This window comes from Rhododendron vialii, chromosome 5a, assembly GCF_030253575.1.
Source record: "Rhododendron vialii isolate Sample 1 chromosome 5a, ASM3025357v1".
Lineage (NCBI taxonomy): Eukaryota > Viridiplantae > Streptophyta > Magnoliopsida > Ericales > Ericaceae > Rhododendron > Rhododendron vialii.
The window spans coordinates 35,013,522-35,032,921 of NC_080561.1; the positions used below are offsets into that span (position 1 = coordinate 35,013,522).

The 19,400-nt window shown below is 38.9% G+C and overlaps 1 long non-coding RNA gene and 1 other non-coding gene across 3 annotated transcripts; one reads left to right on the forward strand and one right to left on the reverse strand.

Annotated features, from left to right (window-relative positions):
- Positions 1 to 73: 73 nt before the first annotated feature.
- Positions 74 to 1,955, forward strand: LOC131327054 (uncharacterized). Of its 2 annotated transcripts, none has more exons than XR_009200162.1 (2): positions 74 to 965; positions 1,437 to 1,955. It is a non-coding gene; the product is annotated as an uncharacterized LOC131327054 (long non-coding RNA). The 2 variants fall into 2 exon arrangements; XR_009200161.1 differs by having other exon boundaries at positions 1,495 to 1,955.
- Positions 1,956 to 7,048: 5,093 nt separating this feature from the next.
- LOC131328150 (small nucleolar RNA snoR100) lies at positions 7,049 to 7,155 on the reverse strand. Its single transcript, XR_009200428.1, has one exon. It is a non-coding gene; the product is annotated as a small nucleolar RNA snoR100 (small nucleolar RNA).
- Positions 7,156 to 19,400: the final 12,245 nt, after the last annotated feature.

A 19,400-nucleotide genomic window follows, 5' to 3' on the forward strand; every position in this document is an offset into this window, starting at 1 on the left:
CTTTAATAAGTAGCAGTGGACCTAGTGGTACTCCACACTGTGTAAGATTTTCCTGGCGGTAAAAGAGCAGAAATGCTATTAGCAAAGAAAGAAGCAAAGAAGACAACAAAGACCAACCTGGTACCAAAGGGTCCCACCATATGGTCCCCACTTCTTCCAGCTTCAAATTGCCAAATTCAAAATTTTCGGAAAAAATTTGACCGGAAAATTTATCCCAAATTGAAAACCAGGACCTGCTATGCTTTCTCTCTCCTAACTCCCAAAACACAACCAGTTCTATTCTCTCTCTACTCTCTCTGTCACCACCAGGTCCACCACCACCACCTCCGACGCCGACCTCGAAGCCACCGACGCTAGTACGACGTCACCATCGCCAGCCAAAGCAATACGGACGCCACCACCGAAGCCACCATTCTCTCTCTCTCTCTCTCTCTCTCTCTCTCTCTCTCTCTCTCTCTCTCTCTCTCTCTCTCTCATAAGGTGAATTCCTGATCACTTCACCCTTTAAGAAACGTATTATGTCTCCTTGTAGTTGTAATCTTCTCCATTTTGTTCACGTTTTGGAAAAACCTCCAAATCCCAAATTAGTGTTTTTTTATAAGAATAATGGACAGAGTCCTAATTTGACTTTATAACATCATAACCTACATCCCTCTCAATTTAATTGAAAAAACAGTATGAAACATGTTTATTCAATTAAAATCAAGGTTTCAATTGAGGAAGAGAAACTCAATTCGAGTATCACGTGGTTAAAAGTTAAAACCATTGGTATTGCAGATTGCGTTCACAAGGAAAAGAGATTGGTGAAAGAAGAACAGAGGCTCAAAGGGGCACATGCACAGAGGACTTTTCATGGGCTGCAACCTCCTGAGACCAATATGATGTTTGCGGATCGCAGTGATTTCGCATATCTTAATTTGATGGCCGAGGGGCAAGGATGCGGAGATATGAGATGAGATTGCAAGGTATATGAAACACACGTCAAACTGATAATCTTCTTTGAATCTGCAAATTTTCAACATAGAGATTTCTTGCATTATTACTTGATTGTGACACTCCCCTTGCCTAATTTTTTTGAAACGGCAAAAATATTATCAAAGAGAAACTCAATAATGGGTACATCAAGAGAGGAGAGGGAAAAAAGAGAAGGGGAGAGAAATGAGGGAAACTTCCAACGCGAAGTTGAGAAGCCAAAAAAAACATAACAAAGGCAGACTGAAAATCAGACCCCAATACAATGCCAAAACACTACCAGCTTGATCAAACAACCGCCTATTGAAACCTCATCAAAAGCAACACTTCTAATCTGAAAAGCTTCCTACCCAAACTAATCCATTGACATCAGTCTTCCACAACAATGGACAGAAGCTTGTTTTTGGAATTGGAGTTCTCCACTTGTTCGTCTTTGTGCTATCATTGATTCGTTCGCCCTACAGGTAAAATTTTGAGAAATTTGCATATAAAACAATACAGCTCAAAGGGTGCATTGATCAGGTTGATGCTGGAGCTCGGAGAATGGTGAGCTAGCAAGGGCAGGTTTAGTTTGCAGCAAGTAAGGCGGATTGTGAGCTTGTTGGCTGCATTGTTTTTGTAACGGATGGAGTGCGGAAAGCTAATTCGGGTTATGGAGTAGCAGCCTGGGTTCAGTTGAACGGTGAAGGTTTAGAGGTGGCCAATTAGGTGCGGTTTTGTCATGCGTCTTCAGCAGATATGGTGGTGATCCGAGCGGGGTTGCTAATTTTTAAGTGGGCTTCTGAGCATGGTATTCCTGAAGTTTGCATTCCTACGGATTCCACCGTTTTTGTTCAGGGTCTTTGTGATCCTTCAGGAGCTGATGTTATTTGCAAGAAGCTCTTTTGATCTTTTGTTTTTTGAGCTCCTCTTTTAATCTTGTAAAGGTCATAGAGGTTTCGAAACTTGTAATCTTCCAATAACCACTTGTGCAATTTATTCCAGATCTCATTTTGGTTCCTCTAAATTGATTGTGTCGATCATAAGTTAGTTCAACAATAACTTAATCAAGAACCAATTTGTCATACCCAAGACCTTTTCTTCTCATACAAAGTAGGAAAAAAACAGAAGTCATTTATTCCTTTGATGACAAACAATGCCAATTTGCTTCTTTCAGTTCTTTTATCACCATTCAGAGCAGCAACCGAATTTGGTAACAATCACTTCCATACACATGCCCACTCTATTACAATCGAACAATGTCCTTTGCATTAGAATTTTTGATTGATAACACTGAATGGAAAAAAAAAAATCTTAAGAGTACATACAATGAAATAGAGAAGCATGCAGCCCAAAAAATTGTTCTTGACAAACAAAGAACACAATTTCTGTTCCAATTGCAATTTTGAACTCATAAGACCACAATCTTCCTCAACATCTTCCTTCCTGCTATATATATCAATTGCACGTGTCGGAGAGTAAATTTCTTAGAACAGTTTGCACCAAATCAAATTCCTCATCAAGATTTGGTCTCATTCATCTAGCATCAAACAGGTAAAAACATACTTACAATCCTCATATCACCAAAAAAAAAAAAATGACCAACCGAATAATTCATAAGTTCATACAGCGTAAAAAATAGAAAAAGGAAAAATCAAAAACAAACTCAATCCAGCATTCAGATACTGCAACCAGCATTTTTGTAGGAACATCTTCCAAACTTCCCACCTGTTAAAAGAAAAGAAAAGAAAACAAATGACTAAACTTTGAAGTAGATTGCAAGTTGATCCCCAGTTTGGTCAAAATAAGGCGTTCAACAACAGTAAAACCACAATTCAAAACATGAAAGGCGAGTATCATTCCAAAACCCCCAAAATGTAATCAAAAATTAAGAAAATGATAACTATTAGGAGAATATTTACTCTGTCCATCAGTCTCATAAAAAAAACCCTAATTTGAGATTTGGGAATTTTCCCAAAACATGAACAAAATGGAGAAGATTACAACTACAAGGAGACATAATAGGTTTCTTAAAGGGTGAAGTGATCAAGAATTCACCTTATGTGAGAGAGAGAGAGAGAGAGAGAGAGAGAGGGGGATGAAGTCAGACAAAAAAATGGTGGCTTCGGTGGTGGCGTTCGTGTTGCTTTGGCTGGCGACGGCGACGTCGTACCGGCGTCAGTGGCTTCGAGGTCGGCGTCGGAGGTGGTGGTGGTGGTGGTGGTGACTGGTGACACAGAGAGTAGAGAGAGAATAGAACTGGTTGTGGTTCGGGGGTTAGGAGAGAGAAAACATAGCTGGTCCTGGTTTTTAATTTGGGATAAATTTCCCGGTCAAATTTTTCCCGAAAATTTTGAATTTGGCAATTTGGGGCTGGGAGAAGTGGGAACCATACGGTGGGACACTAAATGGTGGGACCCTTCAGTGCCAGGTAGGTCTTTGTTGTCTTCTTTGCTTCTTTCTTTGCTAATAGCATTTCCGCTCTTCGTCGGTAAAAGAGCGAAATCGATTTGGCTTTTAAAAAGGAAACAATGACTTTTTTTGTTTTTATTTAAAAAAAATTGGTATTTAATAATTTTGCATCAAATTTTTGTGACTTATTGATTCGTCTCGACAAAAAGAATTAGAAAAGTAATTTTTTTTTTCAAAACTCATAATTTTTTTCAAAAAGACAAAAATAAGTGAAATTTTTTGATTTATTAACTTATTTTCGTCTTTATTCAAAACATTATAAGTTTCGGTCAAAATTTTTTACTTTTCCGATTCTTCTTGTCGAGACGAACCAATTAGTCACAAAAATTTGATGCAAAAAAAATTCAAATAAAGACAAAAAATAAATTACTTAATTTTTCAATCTAAACCCACCCGTAGAGCATGCTCATTATAATAAGCAAATGGTGTGAATAATCAAATTTAACAATAATGCTCAAAAAACACCCTACATTATAATAAGCAAAGTTATAAGTCTTTTAGCAAATAAATAAATTTCACTCATTCTATAACCAAACTTAACAACTTTTACCAATAATTAAAACTCAATAACTCAAAAACACCTCACATTGAAATCGTCTCATCGAGACGAATAATTTAGTGTGGTCGGGTGCGTGATAGAAACTCGTTTGTGATTGGACAAATGTGCATTGTGTATTGTAACCAATGTGAAGTTCCCTACTGCTACTCCCTCCGTCCCAAATTAACTGTCATTTTTTGGAGTTCGTATCATTTTTCAATTGATTATATTTTGTAATTTATAATGTTTATGTAATTTTGAAAACATTGTATTATAGAACTAATCGAGATCTATCAAATAAAATCCATATTTGATATGAAATTCATTACGGATTTAAAGATATAATTCGTTTTTAAGCCGGTTAGAAATAACGAGGGACAATTAAATTGGGACGGATGAAGTATTATATTAGAATATAATCAATATAACAATATAAAAAGTCCATGTTGACTCTATGGGGGAGCCAGCATCCACCATGTATTCGAGTCGCTCCATATTGGTGTGGGGCAAGCGTAAGGAGGAGGACTAACAACCTACATCCATCGATATTGTATGGGCAGCATTGTGAAGCGTTTCATGTGCGTCTGCCGCTAAGTGCAGGGGCTTTGCGCTGACCTTTAAAAGATTAAGTTGCGTGAACCCCTAAAACAATTGCTTTTAGGTTGGTGCTAGGGGAGATTGTTGGCTTTATGGAGGCCAAGCATCCACCATGTACTCGAGTCGCCCCTGCTTGTGTAGGTCAAGCATAGAGAGGACTAACCGCCTCCACCCGTCAGTGCTGTATGGGTAATATTGCAAAGCGCCCCATGTCCACCTGCGATAAGTGCAGAGTTTTGCGATATCCTTCAAAAAATTAAGTTGCGCATTTTTCTAATAGCAATTGTTTTGAGATGAGTTGGTAAGCACTTGATGCAACAATCCCGGCTAATTTACATAACCCACTTTCTTGTAGACTCGCTCTCACCACCCAAAGAACCGAACAATTTACAATAGGATAAAACCCACCTGCTCACACAAGAATTTTACTACTTCTATTCTTTTTCTTCTCTCTGCCTATCACCATATTTTCATGCCCCCTTAAATAGACGCATATTAGAGCATCCACAGCCATGTTTGCTAATCTTTCCAATAATTGTATTGTCATTTTTGAGCCATGAATAGTGTCGTATTGCCCCACACACACACAGACACAAAAAGAGGCAAGGGTGCTGCACCAGTTTTGCTATTTTTTCCCTCTCCCAATCACAAATGGCAACTTTGACATAAATTTTGCCATATATGACAAAAGAAATGGTATTTGCCAAATTTGAGAATTTTTTTAGCAATATATAATAGGTGTGGCACTCTATTTGCCATTTGTTTTTGCCATTTTAGAGAAACGACAAGAAATTTTGTCAAATTTGACGACAGGAGTGGTTGCTGTAATAAAAGCATCAGTTCCTTGCTCAACATTAAAATCCAACATATGGAAATCATTCACGTTTCCAATACAGCATGTGGGAAATTGGAAAATCCTTTATCACATTCAAGTTATTGACCTGTCCAAATGTGAACCAAAAAACCAACAACAGTACTAGCTAGGAGCATCATCCACTCATTAGAAGAATTTTGGCGATTTTATTTTTTTTTATTTTTTATTTTTTTTTTGGGGGGGGGTGGGGGGGTTTGTAATTAAAAAAAATGAATGTTTGGCATACAGAATGAATGTTTTGGCTTCGAGTTAAGGGTGGACTTGCACATCAAGTGCTTCCTAGGATTGAGTATCTTCAGAATTTCAATTAAGGTTCCGTTTTTTTGACTGTGATGCATTGTGAGAGAATGACTTTTCTCGTAAAATGGGACATAATAAGTATTTAAAAAATAAGAACTTTAACGAAAACGGAGCTTGAGTTCATCGTGGCAAGTGGATGTACTCACTGGAACCAATAGCTTGGGAGTAACCGTTCTGTCCGTCATGATAGGGTACAAGTGAGTTGGGGAATGGTTATCTTATATCAAACTAGGTGCCGTTCCACAGTGATTCAGGGTAAGATGAATTCTTTGTGATCCTAGAAGAAATTTTTTTTTTTTTTTTCCTGGCACCAATTGTTGAACAAATTACTTTTTTTTTTTTTTGGTCACCATAGGGTTTCTTTTTCATGATCCTAATGAGGAGAATTACATGGGTTAGAACTTACGCTGCAGCTTTGCTCCATCTTTTTACCGGCCGGTGGTGGGTTGGATTCCTATATCTGCATTATTAAAAATTTCATATGATGAGAGTCATAAGACATCAATTCGTTTATTTGTGTTTTTCAATCTTTTTCGTCGTATTAAATTGCACACGCATAGCGGGTGCCACCCTTTTGGTGCATCAATTGAAAAGGGCAGATGTCTTCTCCTATATATAGACTGCCGAGATGACCCTTTCTTATTCCCAACTCTTTGTTTATTTGGTTCACCACAATCACCACCCTCACTTGCCAGCTGCCATTTAGTATTATAGACTGCTAAGATGCCCCTCCCTCATTTTTTTCAACTCTTCTTTGTTTATTTGGTCTAATCATAATCACTAGACTTGCCTTGCTATTTAATACTACTATAGTTTAGCCAACCATGCACCTTGTTGTAATACTGCCACTTATCTAATCCACGTGCAAATCATCTCTTCATAGAAACAATGATGCTTTAGGGGGGGGGGGGGGTTGGGTCGTCTTCGTGTAGTGCAGATTCGGGGTCCTGTACTGCGCCCCTGAACTACACGCAAGGACGGAACCAGGATTTTATTCTAGCAGTGGCGAAATATATACTAAAAAAATAAAAAGAAGCATTACAATATTAATAGTCATCGACTCCAGAAAAAATTAAAATAACATAATAAAAACTATAGTAAATGATGTTTTTCATTTGCACATGGAGTATGAAAAAAGACTAATTTTACTTTTTGGCATCGATAATGTCACTCTAACAACAACAACAACAAAACCCATGTAGTCCCCAATCATTGGGGGTATGAGCGGGAGAAGATTAGAGACAAACCTAACTTTTGGCAATATGTACAAAATAGCTGATCTTAGAATACCACTTAAACAGTAGCCCCCCTATATATGTTTTGTTGCGGAACCATACCCCAAATCAAAGCCAAATGGCATCAGAGAGGGTAGGTCTAGAGACCCAATTCAATTTATGTGCACATTATCATGTTTCCTTCATTGATAATCCAAAGTATCGGTATACACAAAGACAGTGTCACTCCCCAAATCCCTATATGGATTTTCCAAATTGATAACCGCACTTCTTTTTAGGAGTGACATTCTAAATTTGGGGAGTGACATTATAATTAAATTCCCATAATTTTTTAGGTTAAGTTATTTTAGGGTTGGAATTAATGTGGAGTTTTTTTTTTCTTAATTACACATCATCATTTATATTATTTCAGTTTGGCCCATTGAATTTAGTTTTAAAATACTTTTTTGGATCTCCTTTCTTGAAAAAAAAAGAAGATTTATGACTAGTATATAATAAAAAATAAGGAAAAAAATCTAGCAGTGGAGAGACTATATAAATTGGGGATAATTTTTTTTTTCATATATAATAATTGTGTTTTTTAAAATTCTTATCGTGATGGCCGCCGCCACTAGACCTTCTTGATCTCATCCTTGACTACAGTACAGGGTTGTAGGTGCCCAACAATTCTTCATCACGCAGAAGTAAAATTAGATGGTGCTTCTCTTCCATTATCCAATTATATATTATGAGCTTGACTCTTTCTCTTGATTAATCATTTTTCGAAGGAGTCCAATTGCATCAGCATATACAACGAGCTTTTAAACCCTATAAAGTTACCCAAGTGGATGTAGTCACGTGATGGTGGTGGTATGTGCGAAGCTGGGAAGTGTTAAGGGTGCAGACAATCTTCAGCAGTGGTTTAGCTTAGAGGTGTGGGGGCGGAGCCTCCACGGCGCACAAAGTGCCGCAGTTCGGGTTGCGACTTTAGGAGCACACCGAACTGCAGCGAAAACGATATTTGAAGGACTTGGGGTGTAATTCCAATTGGACCCGACTTATTTTACACTGCAGTTTGTATGTGATTATGTTAACGTGTTTTTAGAGAGAAGAGAGAAAACGCAGGTCTCAGAGAGATTGCGAGAAGACTTGTACTCTTGATTCGATTTCATAGTGGACTGATGTGGCTTCCGTGGTTTTTCCTCGCGTTTAAGTTTTCCACGTATATCTTGTGTTAGTTCTTTTCTTATTCGTTACGCACTATTTCTGTTTGCTTGCTATTTCTGTGATCCTAGTTTTCAAGATCCGTAGGGCGTTGTGAGTTGAATAAGGAGTTCAATTCCTAACAGGAAGCTCAATGGTGCAACGGATCGGAAGTTAGGGAACTCTACTTATAAGTATCGAGATCTATCAACGGATTGAAACTTAATGTTCGTGCACAAACTATAAAATGATTAATGAACTTTGTACTAAAGAGGTCTACTTGATAAAGCAAGTGAGTTGCTTAGCAACATGGAAGAAAAATGGTTGTTCACCAGGTTAATTCTTGCACTCATAGCATAATGACTCGATCGATGTTTTCTACGAAGTGAAAAAGACAGAGAAGACATTGCGATCGATTTCTTTAACGATGGTTGATATGGAGCTATGCCAGTGGATGCATCGTCGACTGTTACCCTTCTGGTTACCTTGCTGCAATCACCGGCCGATGGTTTTAACATGATTCATCTATCAAGATGCTTCATAAGTTTTTTGGTGCTTCTTCATTGTCTCAAAATATCTCATGAGATTGTAGGAACTACTTCATTTTCCGAGTAACCATAATGATCCAAGCTGCTGCAATGACGTCGTCAATTCTGCTTTGCTCATTGGATGTCCAATTTCGTATCTTAGTTTTGCTACTGGGATATTGTCACATCAGGTTCGGGTTAAAGGATTTCATGCCAAGGTGTGTATCGATTTCCCTTACCTAGCTCACACAACCACTCTCATACGGCTTCACCACCGGCCTTAATTTGTCAAGCAAACAATCGGCTGGATTTAGCACATCGGTTTCTGATTCGAAATGATCTCGAACCTTCTTCATTCAGCGCTTCGCCAAGGATCCGAAGCATCCTCTTGCTAGTAATTAGTTTCTCTAGTCCTTGCTGTACATATTGCTGTGTTTCAAAGACCCATGGACTTCCTTTTAAGCTTTCAAAAAAAACAATTTAGTGAGCATTTTTTACTCGTATGCCGTAGTGATGTATGAGGACCATTATTGTATGAAAATGTACTCTACTAGATGATAAATTGGTCACGTTCTACGAATAGATTGGCATACGTTGGTAGAATGTGCTCTGTCACGCCCTCGATTTTCAACATAATTAAGTAATACATTTCAATAAAAGAGAAACCTCGCATATCATATACGTTACCCAAATGAGTTTCCCACCTGTTTAATTTACAAACAAGTCCTTAAGTTTAGATAATTACAACTTTAGTCAAAAGAAAATTCAGTAATAATTAGTTACAAAACCACCTTTAACAAAATGAGATCTTCACAAAGATGACGAAATAACCAGTGATGTCAGCTTCCAAAAGTCTTTTACTGTCAAGCACATAATGCATGCAATCTATTGCCCGGCATCAGAACCTGAAAAGAAAGATTTGGTTGAGCTACACTAGCCCAGTAGAAAATTCTAAACTCAAGCTATATGCAATTTGAATGAACCATGCACCGAGAATGAATGAGTACTGACAGATACGCCTATACCACAAATGACTACCAACAAGCTGCGAATTATCGCCTAAGAGTCCTAGACTTCACATCAATGTCACTAGCCGTTTACTTCTTTAACTAGTTACATTATTAAACTCACGTCATCTCACACTTGTCTATAATCAAATCAAAACATCTTATTATTCTCCGTATGATAGTACAATCTTTCTCGTGTCCACATTGATCTTCATTAAATCCCTTAATTGCAAAACCTTTCTTTTCCTTTAATCCGGTATTTCCCATCAAATAATCACTAGGGTCACCTCGGGTCTAGTTCCCTCGAGCGCAGGGTCACCCCGAGTCTTTTCCCTCAATAACAATAATCAGGTGGGGTCACCTTGGGTCTAGTTCCCTCGAGCGCAGGGTCACCCCAAGTCTTTTCCTCCAATAATATGAATCAGTTGGGTCACCTCGGGTCTAGTTCCCTCGAGCGCAGGGTCACCCCGAGTCTTTTCCCTCAATAACGACCACTTGGGTCACCTTTCACACTTTTCACAATCGACATCATTTCATAATCAATTTCATCATCCCTTTAACGGTTATACCACTGAATTTTAATTAATCATTACGTGACTCCACAAATATACATGTTCATGCCTTTTCATTAATTTAGCCATTCACATTTGACATAGCATACTAAGCCCGTACATATAATCCTACCATACTTTATCCGTTAGTTTCTACACTTGAGCCTCATAGAGAGAGTGTCAAAAGGATTAAAAGGCTTGACGAGTCGAGAGGACACGAGTTATTTCCTCATTTCAAACAATTCTTTCTCACATCAATTTTCACTTCAAGCATTCCAAACAATCTACCAATCTACCACGTTGACTACATCTCAAACCGTTCCTAACTGTCATCCATATCAAGACTCGGACTAATTAATTATTACACGCCTATTCCTTTAAGTACACCATAACCTCACGCGTCCTCACCGTACCTCTAAGTACATTTCCCGTACCTTCACACGCCACATATTAACCCATGACTAGACTTTACGATGCCTGATCATCTAGTTTCTATACTTGGAGTCCGTAAAAGCATGTACTAAACGAATCTAAGAAATTTACGAATCGAGAGAGGGAACGGATTGCAACACTACTCATCGAATCCCTAGACATGTTCACTCTAGTCCATTGGATGCCACTCTAAGTGAGAAATGAGTAATACTCATCAAAACACTTGGAAGAATACACAAACAAGCTCATTAGAGTCGATGAGAGGCTTTGACATGCAAGTTGAAAGATATAGGAAAGCAGCTGAAAGATACTGCAGCAGCTCAAATAAGCAGGTGAAAGCAGGTGAAACTTCTAGTCTCCTACCGGTAGGCAAGCAAGTCCTACCGGTAGAACTTGAAAACAGAAAGGCTAACATTCCGATAAAACCTAGACCTACCGGTAGGTGAACAAGTCCTACCGGTAGAAACTCCAATTCACGCAACCTACCGGTAGGCAAGCAAGTCCTACCGGTAGAACTTGGAAACAGAAAGGTCAACATTCAAATTCGAGCGTGACCTACCGGTAGGCAGGAAATTCCTACCGGTAGAAGTTCGATACATTGAGCAGCTTTTGAGCTGCTGCTGTACGTTTGAGCTGGTTGACAAAATTTCTCAATCGTTCTACCGGTAGGGTAAAAGCTCCTACCGGTAGGAGGAGTTACTTACAGACGATTTCAACAGATTTCGACAGAAAATTTTAAGTTTCGATCCAATCTCAACGACAACCAATACCAGCTCGAATAAGGCATAAAAACACTCAAATAGCATATAAAGTGAGGTAGAATTCCCTACCTCGAAGTCGGAGCACGAAACCCAAGAAGTTACAAGCCCTAGCTTTCCGAAAACCTTGTTCCAACCGGAATACAACTTCTCCGAGCTCGAACCGGAGCGATACGGACCACAATACACGAGTAGAAGATGGAATGGAGGTTATTTGTTGTGGGTTTTGAATTTAGAGGTGAGTTTTTGGGTGAGGGAGTGAGAGAGGTAGAGAGAGCCGAGAGAGAGAACGGGAGAGAGAATGGGATGGGGTTTTGGGAATTATTTTCCCCTGGCACACACACACTTATACACACATGCACCTTATCACACTAACACCCACATATTTTAAACTCTTGCACATTGACCCACAATTAAAATAAACTCAATCAATTTCACATTTTATTTTATTATTATTTTTTTTTTTTTATAAAATGTTCAAATAATATCCGAAAAAAATACGGGTCCTTACACCCTACCCTCCTTAAAGAAATTTCGTCCTCGAAATTTGCTAAAACTAATCTAGCCATGCCAAATAACATATCAACACACTCGAACCGTAGCACTATCCATCACGCAACAATTCAATAATCATCGAAGTCCACGTCTAGATTCATATCAAGCAAACCACAACAAACACGCGTATATCTTTCGAACTTCGTACCCCCATTTCCACGTAACCATGCACTAACAACATCAGCTTACCTTTCAACAATGGACTACGCGAGTCTAAGGTACGCATCGGTTTCTTTTCATAGGACACTTGAGCTTCTAATTCAATTTCGGACCTCTCTAACACATGCAATGGATTTATTTCATACCTCCTCAATCTCCGTATACATAATGCATCATATATTTTGAAAAAGTCAGGCGGTAACGTCAAACGGTACACAGTTTCTAAACTTTTCTTTATTATACAAATCCTATACACAATTATCTATCTCACCATGGAGATCTTACCTCCTAAGTATAATCAGATAATCCATTTGACTTCCCGAGACTTCCATCTAGAATGGGCGGTGATCAAGCGCCTCTTCCAAGTGGATTTCACCGGTTGTCGCCTGGGTATCCCAAAACACGCACATAGTGTCCGACACTTAGACTATCCTTCTTACGGTGAACGCTTCCTTTCTGCCAGAACGAGACAAGCCCCAACGCAACTATGCTTTACGAAATTCATGATTTCCCTTCTTCAAATAACATTGGGTGACGTCGACGGTCAACACAATCCTTTGGTCAGCCCTCCGCAGTTAGCAATCTTTGACGATCTTTACCTTTCTCTTTTCGGTCATTCTCCCTCGAGCTTCCAACTATCGTTGGCGAATCGAATTAATTGTTTTAGCGGGTCCATAACACAAGCCAATCCTTCTAAAGGCCGCACCAAATTTTCACTCTAGGTTGGGTCATTCTATATTACGAGAAGGATTCGATTCGTCATCTCAAATGAAACGAATAAGCTACAAAACTCAAGCAGCATTAATCAAGAATTTGAAGAACAGCAATAGGGCATCTGAAATTTAGAGAGCACTTGGAATCTTTACGGCGGTTCGGCAACAAACTCGAAGTACCTATTTATGCCAACTCACGAAATTTGAAGTGACAGGTCATAACTCTCTTATTGCTTTACAAGTCAGAGGAGTCAACGGATAACATTTTTCAAACGAAAGATTTCGATATTATGAATAAGTTCCAGGTAATGAGACTGATCTCGCGCAAACCAATTGATCCAAAATAGGAAATTTTCCATACTAGAAATGAGTAGAACTTTCAACAATTTGAGACTAAGCATCACAAGATGAATCATGTGCCTCCAGAATCGAGGAACCACGACAGAGTAAAATACCATTGAAAGTAATTTCCACAATTGAATTTGTATTGAACGGTGTCAATGAATAGACATCAATAGATATGTCACCACAAGATTTGACTCCAACAATGGAAATTCGAACCAACCAAATAGGCAAGGGCAAACAAATAGATACAAAGAGGATATGAGTTCAAATCATATGACTTCTTAGTCATGGGACCACAATGAATGATGGCCCAAGCAGGCAATGATGGGTACAAGGTCTAAATTTTGATAGTGTTAACGAATTTGTATTTCATACGGTACATAGCTAAAGGTTGGGTTCAACAGATTGATGTTGCAAATTAAATACTCATATGGAATAACGGTTATAAGCAAACGACGAAAATGATAATCGCATCAAGGAAATCTAAACTGACCAATGAAAACTTATCTCAAGCAGGATGATGTCAAATAAGACCTCGAATAGGGAACGAGAAACACTTGTCAAATTTGATAGCAACAGTGTCATAAGATACTTCGCTATAAGAATTTAAATATGCCCAAGAAAAGTTAGGAAGGGATCGCATGACAATTGACTCAAATACTGAGAATTATAACGGGTCATCCACCCACTGGATTTCATGGAAGAATAAATTACGATACAATTCTGGCAATATTCAGCTCGGCCAATGAAAGATGGTAATAAAAGAAACAACTCTTCTAAACTCACATTTGAGATGTCACCAATCATCATGGATACAAACAATCCCTGTCCAAATCAGACCAAATCTCGATATAAGCAATTTAAAGAGGTCAAAGACAACACTTCAATACGGAATGATTAACCTCTAATCTCGGCAAATATGATCTATCGATATTTCTCAACACGCGTGGACTAAGATTTCTTATTTTCTATTCCAAACATGGACAAGAATAGGATTCTCAATGAGTGAAATGCTTCCAAATCAAAAGTATTGTAGAGAATGAGTAGCACAACTAGGAATAAATGATACCTCAAACAAGTGACGCTTCTAAGAGCTAGAGAATAAGGGGGGGTGGTAGTTTAGCGGCGGAACTGCATCTGTTGCTGTTTCGACGTATGTGTTTCCTGCTGCATCGAGCTCGACTCACCATGTACTCCTAATCCCCGAGGACAATTCCTTGCCATGTGGCCACGTTCACCGCAAGTATAACAAGATCCCCCACGCCGTGGACATTGAGAACGAATATGGCCAAACTGACGACATCGATAACACATAGTCTGACACTTGAGAAGAGCTCTTGGAGTCCCGATATAAAGAGGTGGCTTAAAGCCCTGCTGGTCCTGAGTAAAGTGATTTAATACTCTAGGTTTCTGCCTTCCTGAACTCTCAACACTCTTAGAAGATGATTTTGTGCTAACGACTCGATGCCTAATTTCTCCCACATTCACACCACCTTGCGCACCTTCCAGTGTCTCGACACCTTTTCCGCACTCAGCAATCTCAGGAAACATCGCTTCATCCCTGGTACATTGACTCACTTCATTCTCCCCGTTTGCACTACAGCCCTGGTGCTCACGATCCCCAGTCTCACCACACCTATCTCCACGTCTCGAAGACATCCTACTATGGAAGCATAAGAAATGAAATCATCAACATTAGCCACCTAATTATGTGCTACAGGTCTCCAACCTTTCCAACCGAAGTCAACAACTTTGTGCCACTCTATGTGATATATATATGCAATGTCACATCGACATACTGACTCTTCATGCAAGCACACATGTGATTTTTGTAAAAAGATGCATCGATTTTTTTGAACCCATGAGACCAAAAGTCTCCCCACGGTCTCGAGGTGTTCTAAACTTATGCTTTGATACCAAGTTGTCACGCCCTCGATTTTCAACATAATTAAGTAATACATTTCAATAAAAGAGAAACCTCGCATATCATATACGTTACCCAAATGAGTTTCCCACCTGTTTAATTTACAAACAAGTCCTTAAGTTTAGATAATTACAACTTTAGTCAAAAGAAAATTCAGTAATAATTAGTTACAAAACCACCTTTAACAAAATGAGATCTTCACAAAGATGACGAAATAACCAGTGATGTCAGCTTCCAAAAGTCTTTTACTGTCAAGCACATAATGCATGCAATCTATTGCCCGGCATCAGAACCTGAAAAGAAAGATTTGGTTGAGCTACACTAGCCCAGTAGAAAATTCTAAACTCAAGCTATATGCAATTTGAATGAACCATGCACCGAGAATGAATGAGTACTGACAGATACGCCTATACCACAAATGACTACCAACAAGCTGCGAATTATCGCCTAAGAGTCCTAGACTTCACATCAATGTCACTAGCCGTTTACTTCTTTAACTAGTTACATTATTAAACTCACGTCATCTCACACTTGTCTATAATCAAATCAAAACATCTTATTATTCTCCGTATGATAGTACAATCTTTCTCGTGTCCACATTGATCTTCATTAAATCCCTTAATTGCAAAACCTTTCTTTTCCTTTAATCCGGTATTTCCCATCAAATAATCACTAGGGTCACCTCGGGTCTAGTTCCCTCGAGCGCAGGGTCACCCCGAGTCTTTTCCCTCAATAACAATAATCAGGTGGGGTCACCTTGGGTCTAGTTCCCTCGAGCGCAGGGTCACCCCAAGTCTTTTCCTCCAATAATATGAATCAGTTGGGTCACCTCGGGTCTAGTTCCCTCGAGCGCAGGGTCACCCCGAGTCTTTTCCCTCAATAACGACCACTTGGGTCACCTTTCACACTTTTCACAATCGACATCATTTCATAATCAATTTCATCATCCCTTTAACGGTTATACCACTGAATTTTAATTAATCATTACGTGACTCCACAAATATACATGTTCATGCCTTTTCATTAATTTAGCCATTCACATTTGACATAGCATACTAAGCCCGTACATATAATCCTACCATACTTTATCCGTTAGTTTCTACACTTGAGCCTCATAGAGAGAGTGTCAAAAGGATTAAAAGGCTTGACGAGTCGAGAGGACACGAGTTATTTCCTCATTTCAAACAATTCTTTCTCACATCAATTTTCACTTCAAGCATTCCAAACAATCTACCAATCTACCACGTTGACTACATCTCAAACCGTTCCTAACTGTCATCCATATCAAGACTCGGACTAATTAATTATTACACGCCTATTCCTTTAAGTACACCATAACCTCACGCGTCCTCACCGTACCTCTAAGTACATTTCCCGTACCTTCACACGCCACATATTAACCCATGACTAGACTTTACGATGCCTGATCATCTAGTTTCTATACTTGGAGTCCGTAAAAGCATGTACTAAACGAATCTAAGAAATTTACGAATCGAGAGAGGGAACGGATTGCAACACTACTCATCGAATCCCTAGACATGTTCACTCTAGTCCATTGGATGCCACTCTAAGTGAGAAATGAGTAATACTCATCAAAACACTTGGAAGAATACACAAACAAGCTCATTAGAGTCGATGAGAGGCTTTGACATGCAAGTTGAAAGATATAGGAAAGCAGCTGAAAGATACTGCAGCAGCTCAAATAAGCAGGTGAAAGCAGGTGAAACTTCTAGTCTCCTACCGGTAGGCAAGCAAGTCCTACCGGTAGAACTTGAAAACAGAAAGGCTAACATTCCGATAAAACCTAGACCTACCGGTAGGTGAACAAGTCCTACCGGTGGAGTTAACCGGTAGGCAAGCAAGTCCTACCGGTAGAACTTGAAAACAGAAAGGCTAACATTCCGATAAAACCTAGACCTACCGGTAGGTGAACAAGTCCTACCGGTAGAAACTCCAATTCACGCAACCTACCGGTAGGCAAGCAAGTCCTACCGGTAGAACTTGGAAACAGAAAGGTCAACATTCAAATTCGAGCGTGACCTACCGGTAGGCAGGAAATTCCTACCGGTAGAAGTTCGATACATTGAGCAGCTTTTGAGCTGCTGCTGTACGTTTGAGCTGGTTGACAAAATTTCTCAATCGTTCTACCGGTAGGGTAAAAGCTCCTACCGGTAGGAGGAGTTACTTACAGACGATTTCAACAGATTTCGACAGAAAATTTTAAGTTTCGATCCAATCTCAACGACAACCAATACCAGCTCGAATAAGGCATAAAAACACTCAAATAGCATATAAAGTGAGGTAGAATTCCCTACCTCGAAGTCGGAGCACGAAACCCAAGAAGTTACAAGCCCTAGCTTTCCGAAAACCTTGTTCCAACCGGAATACAACTTCTCCGAGCTCGAACCGGAGCGATACGGACCACAATACACGAGTAGAAGATGGAATGGAGGTTATTTGTTGTGGGTTTTGAATTTAGAGGTGAGTTTTTGGGTGAGGGAGTGAGAGAGGTAGAGAGAGCCGAGAGAGAGAACGGGAGAGAGAATGGGATGGGGTTTTGGGAATTATTTTCCCCTGGCACACACACACTTATACACACATGCACCTTATCACACTAACACCCACATATTTTAAACTCTTGCACATTGACCCACAATTAAAATAAACTCAATCAATTTCACATTTTATTTTATTATTATTTTTTTTTTTTTATAAAATGTTCAAATAATATCCGAAAAAAATACGGGTCCTTACATGCTCTACTACTAGATGACAAACGGAGTACATTCTATGAACATATTAACGACACATCACATAGCACTCAATATGTCATTAACAAATTATTGGTGATATTTTATTTTATTTTTTTTACGTGTTGAGTCATCGTTTTCTTCTTGACAAAGCGACATGGCTTATCACATTGGTATGGATTTTGTAAGAGTCATAAAATAAGGCTTCAAAAAGGGCTAGCCAAGGGTTGAGCCTTAAAAGCTGGAGCATTTGGTCACCTGCTCCTACTCCAAAATAGGCAAAAAATATTACTAATGGATTAAATGACCGCTATTATATCCCTCCACAACAGCCACACTGAAACATCCACAAAAGAGTTACTATTATTGAAGGATTGGACAAAATATGGGCCATGTTGAAAGCTTGCCAATTCTTTTTACACATTTGCGTCTAGAATCATTAGATGCACATGAACCATCATGCAACTAATAGTTTCTGATGTTGAGTGTGATTGTGCAAATAAAATTCTCTTTTAAAATTGTGCAATTAAACTTTTTGATTGGACGAATGACTAGATTCATGATCTAATCTAGGGGTGCACACCAGCCGAGTAGCCCACCCAACCCAGCCCCTTTTTTTTTTGCATTAGGAAAAAACATTTAAGCTTATAGGGTTGGAATGAGTTGAAATTTTCAGCCCGTTTAGTAAATAGGGTTTGAAAAAATTCCTTAAGGTTCAGCCCGATAAAAATAAAATAAATATTTTTTAATATGATATATATATATATATATATATAGAGAGAGAGAGAGAGTTAGGTTCCGGTGAGGGATCCCTCATTTTAATAAAATGAGGGACTCCCCTTCCTGATTGAATTTCGATGATCCGAGCCGCTCAAAGTGATCAGAACGTGATTTTAAGGGTCTTTGTGAGAAATCAGCAAAAAAAATGACCAGGAAGGGCTTCATCCGAGCAGTTTTCATTGAACAGTTCAAAAAAAACTGCTCGGATGACGCCCTTCCCGGTCATTTTTTTTGCTGATTTCTACCGGAGACCCTTAAAATTACGTTCTGCACACATTGAACGGTTCGGATTTTCAAAATTTGATTGGGAAATGAAAGTCTCTCATTTTAACAAAATGAGGGATCCCATATATATATATATATATGGTTGACCATGTTCCCGAAAAAAAAGATACTTTCGAGAAACGACGAAGTTCTGTGATCTACATGAAATGTTGTGAAGAAGTGTGATTTTACAAGAGACACCCGAGAGAAGTTTTTGCATGATATGGTTTTATGGATGTTGGAGAGTTCCAACTTTTTGAGCATTTTAAATGTGTTTTGTGGAGACAATTGTTAGAACTTTTATAGGTATATCTTAATAGTAGTGTGAGAACTTAGAACTATAAGTCTAATTATTTCGGTTGTGAATTAATTAACTAGTGCTAACCCGTGCCTACGGCACTACGCATTCCAGTTGAAATGGGATGGCAGTTGTGTGATTTAGATGAAACCATGGGCACTTAACCGGGAAGTGGGAGGATGCACTAC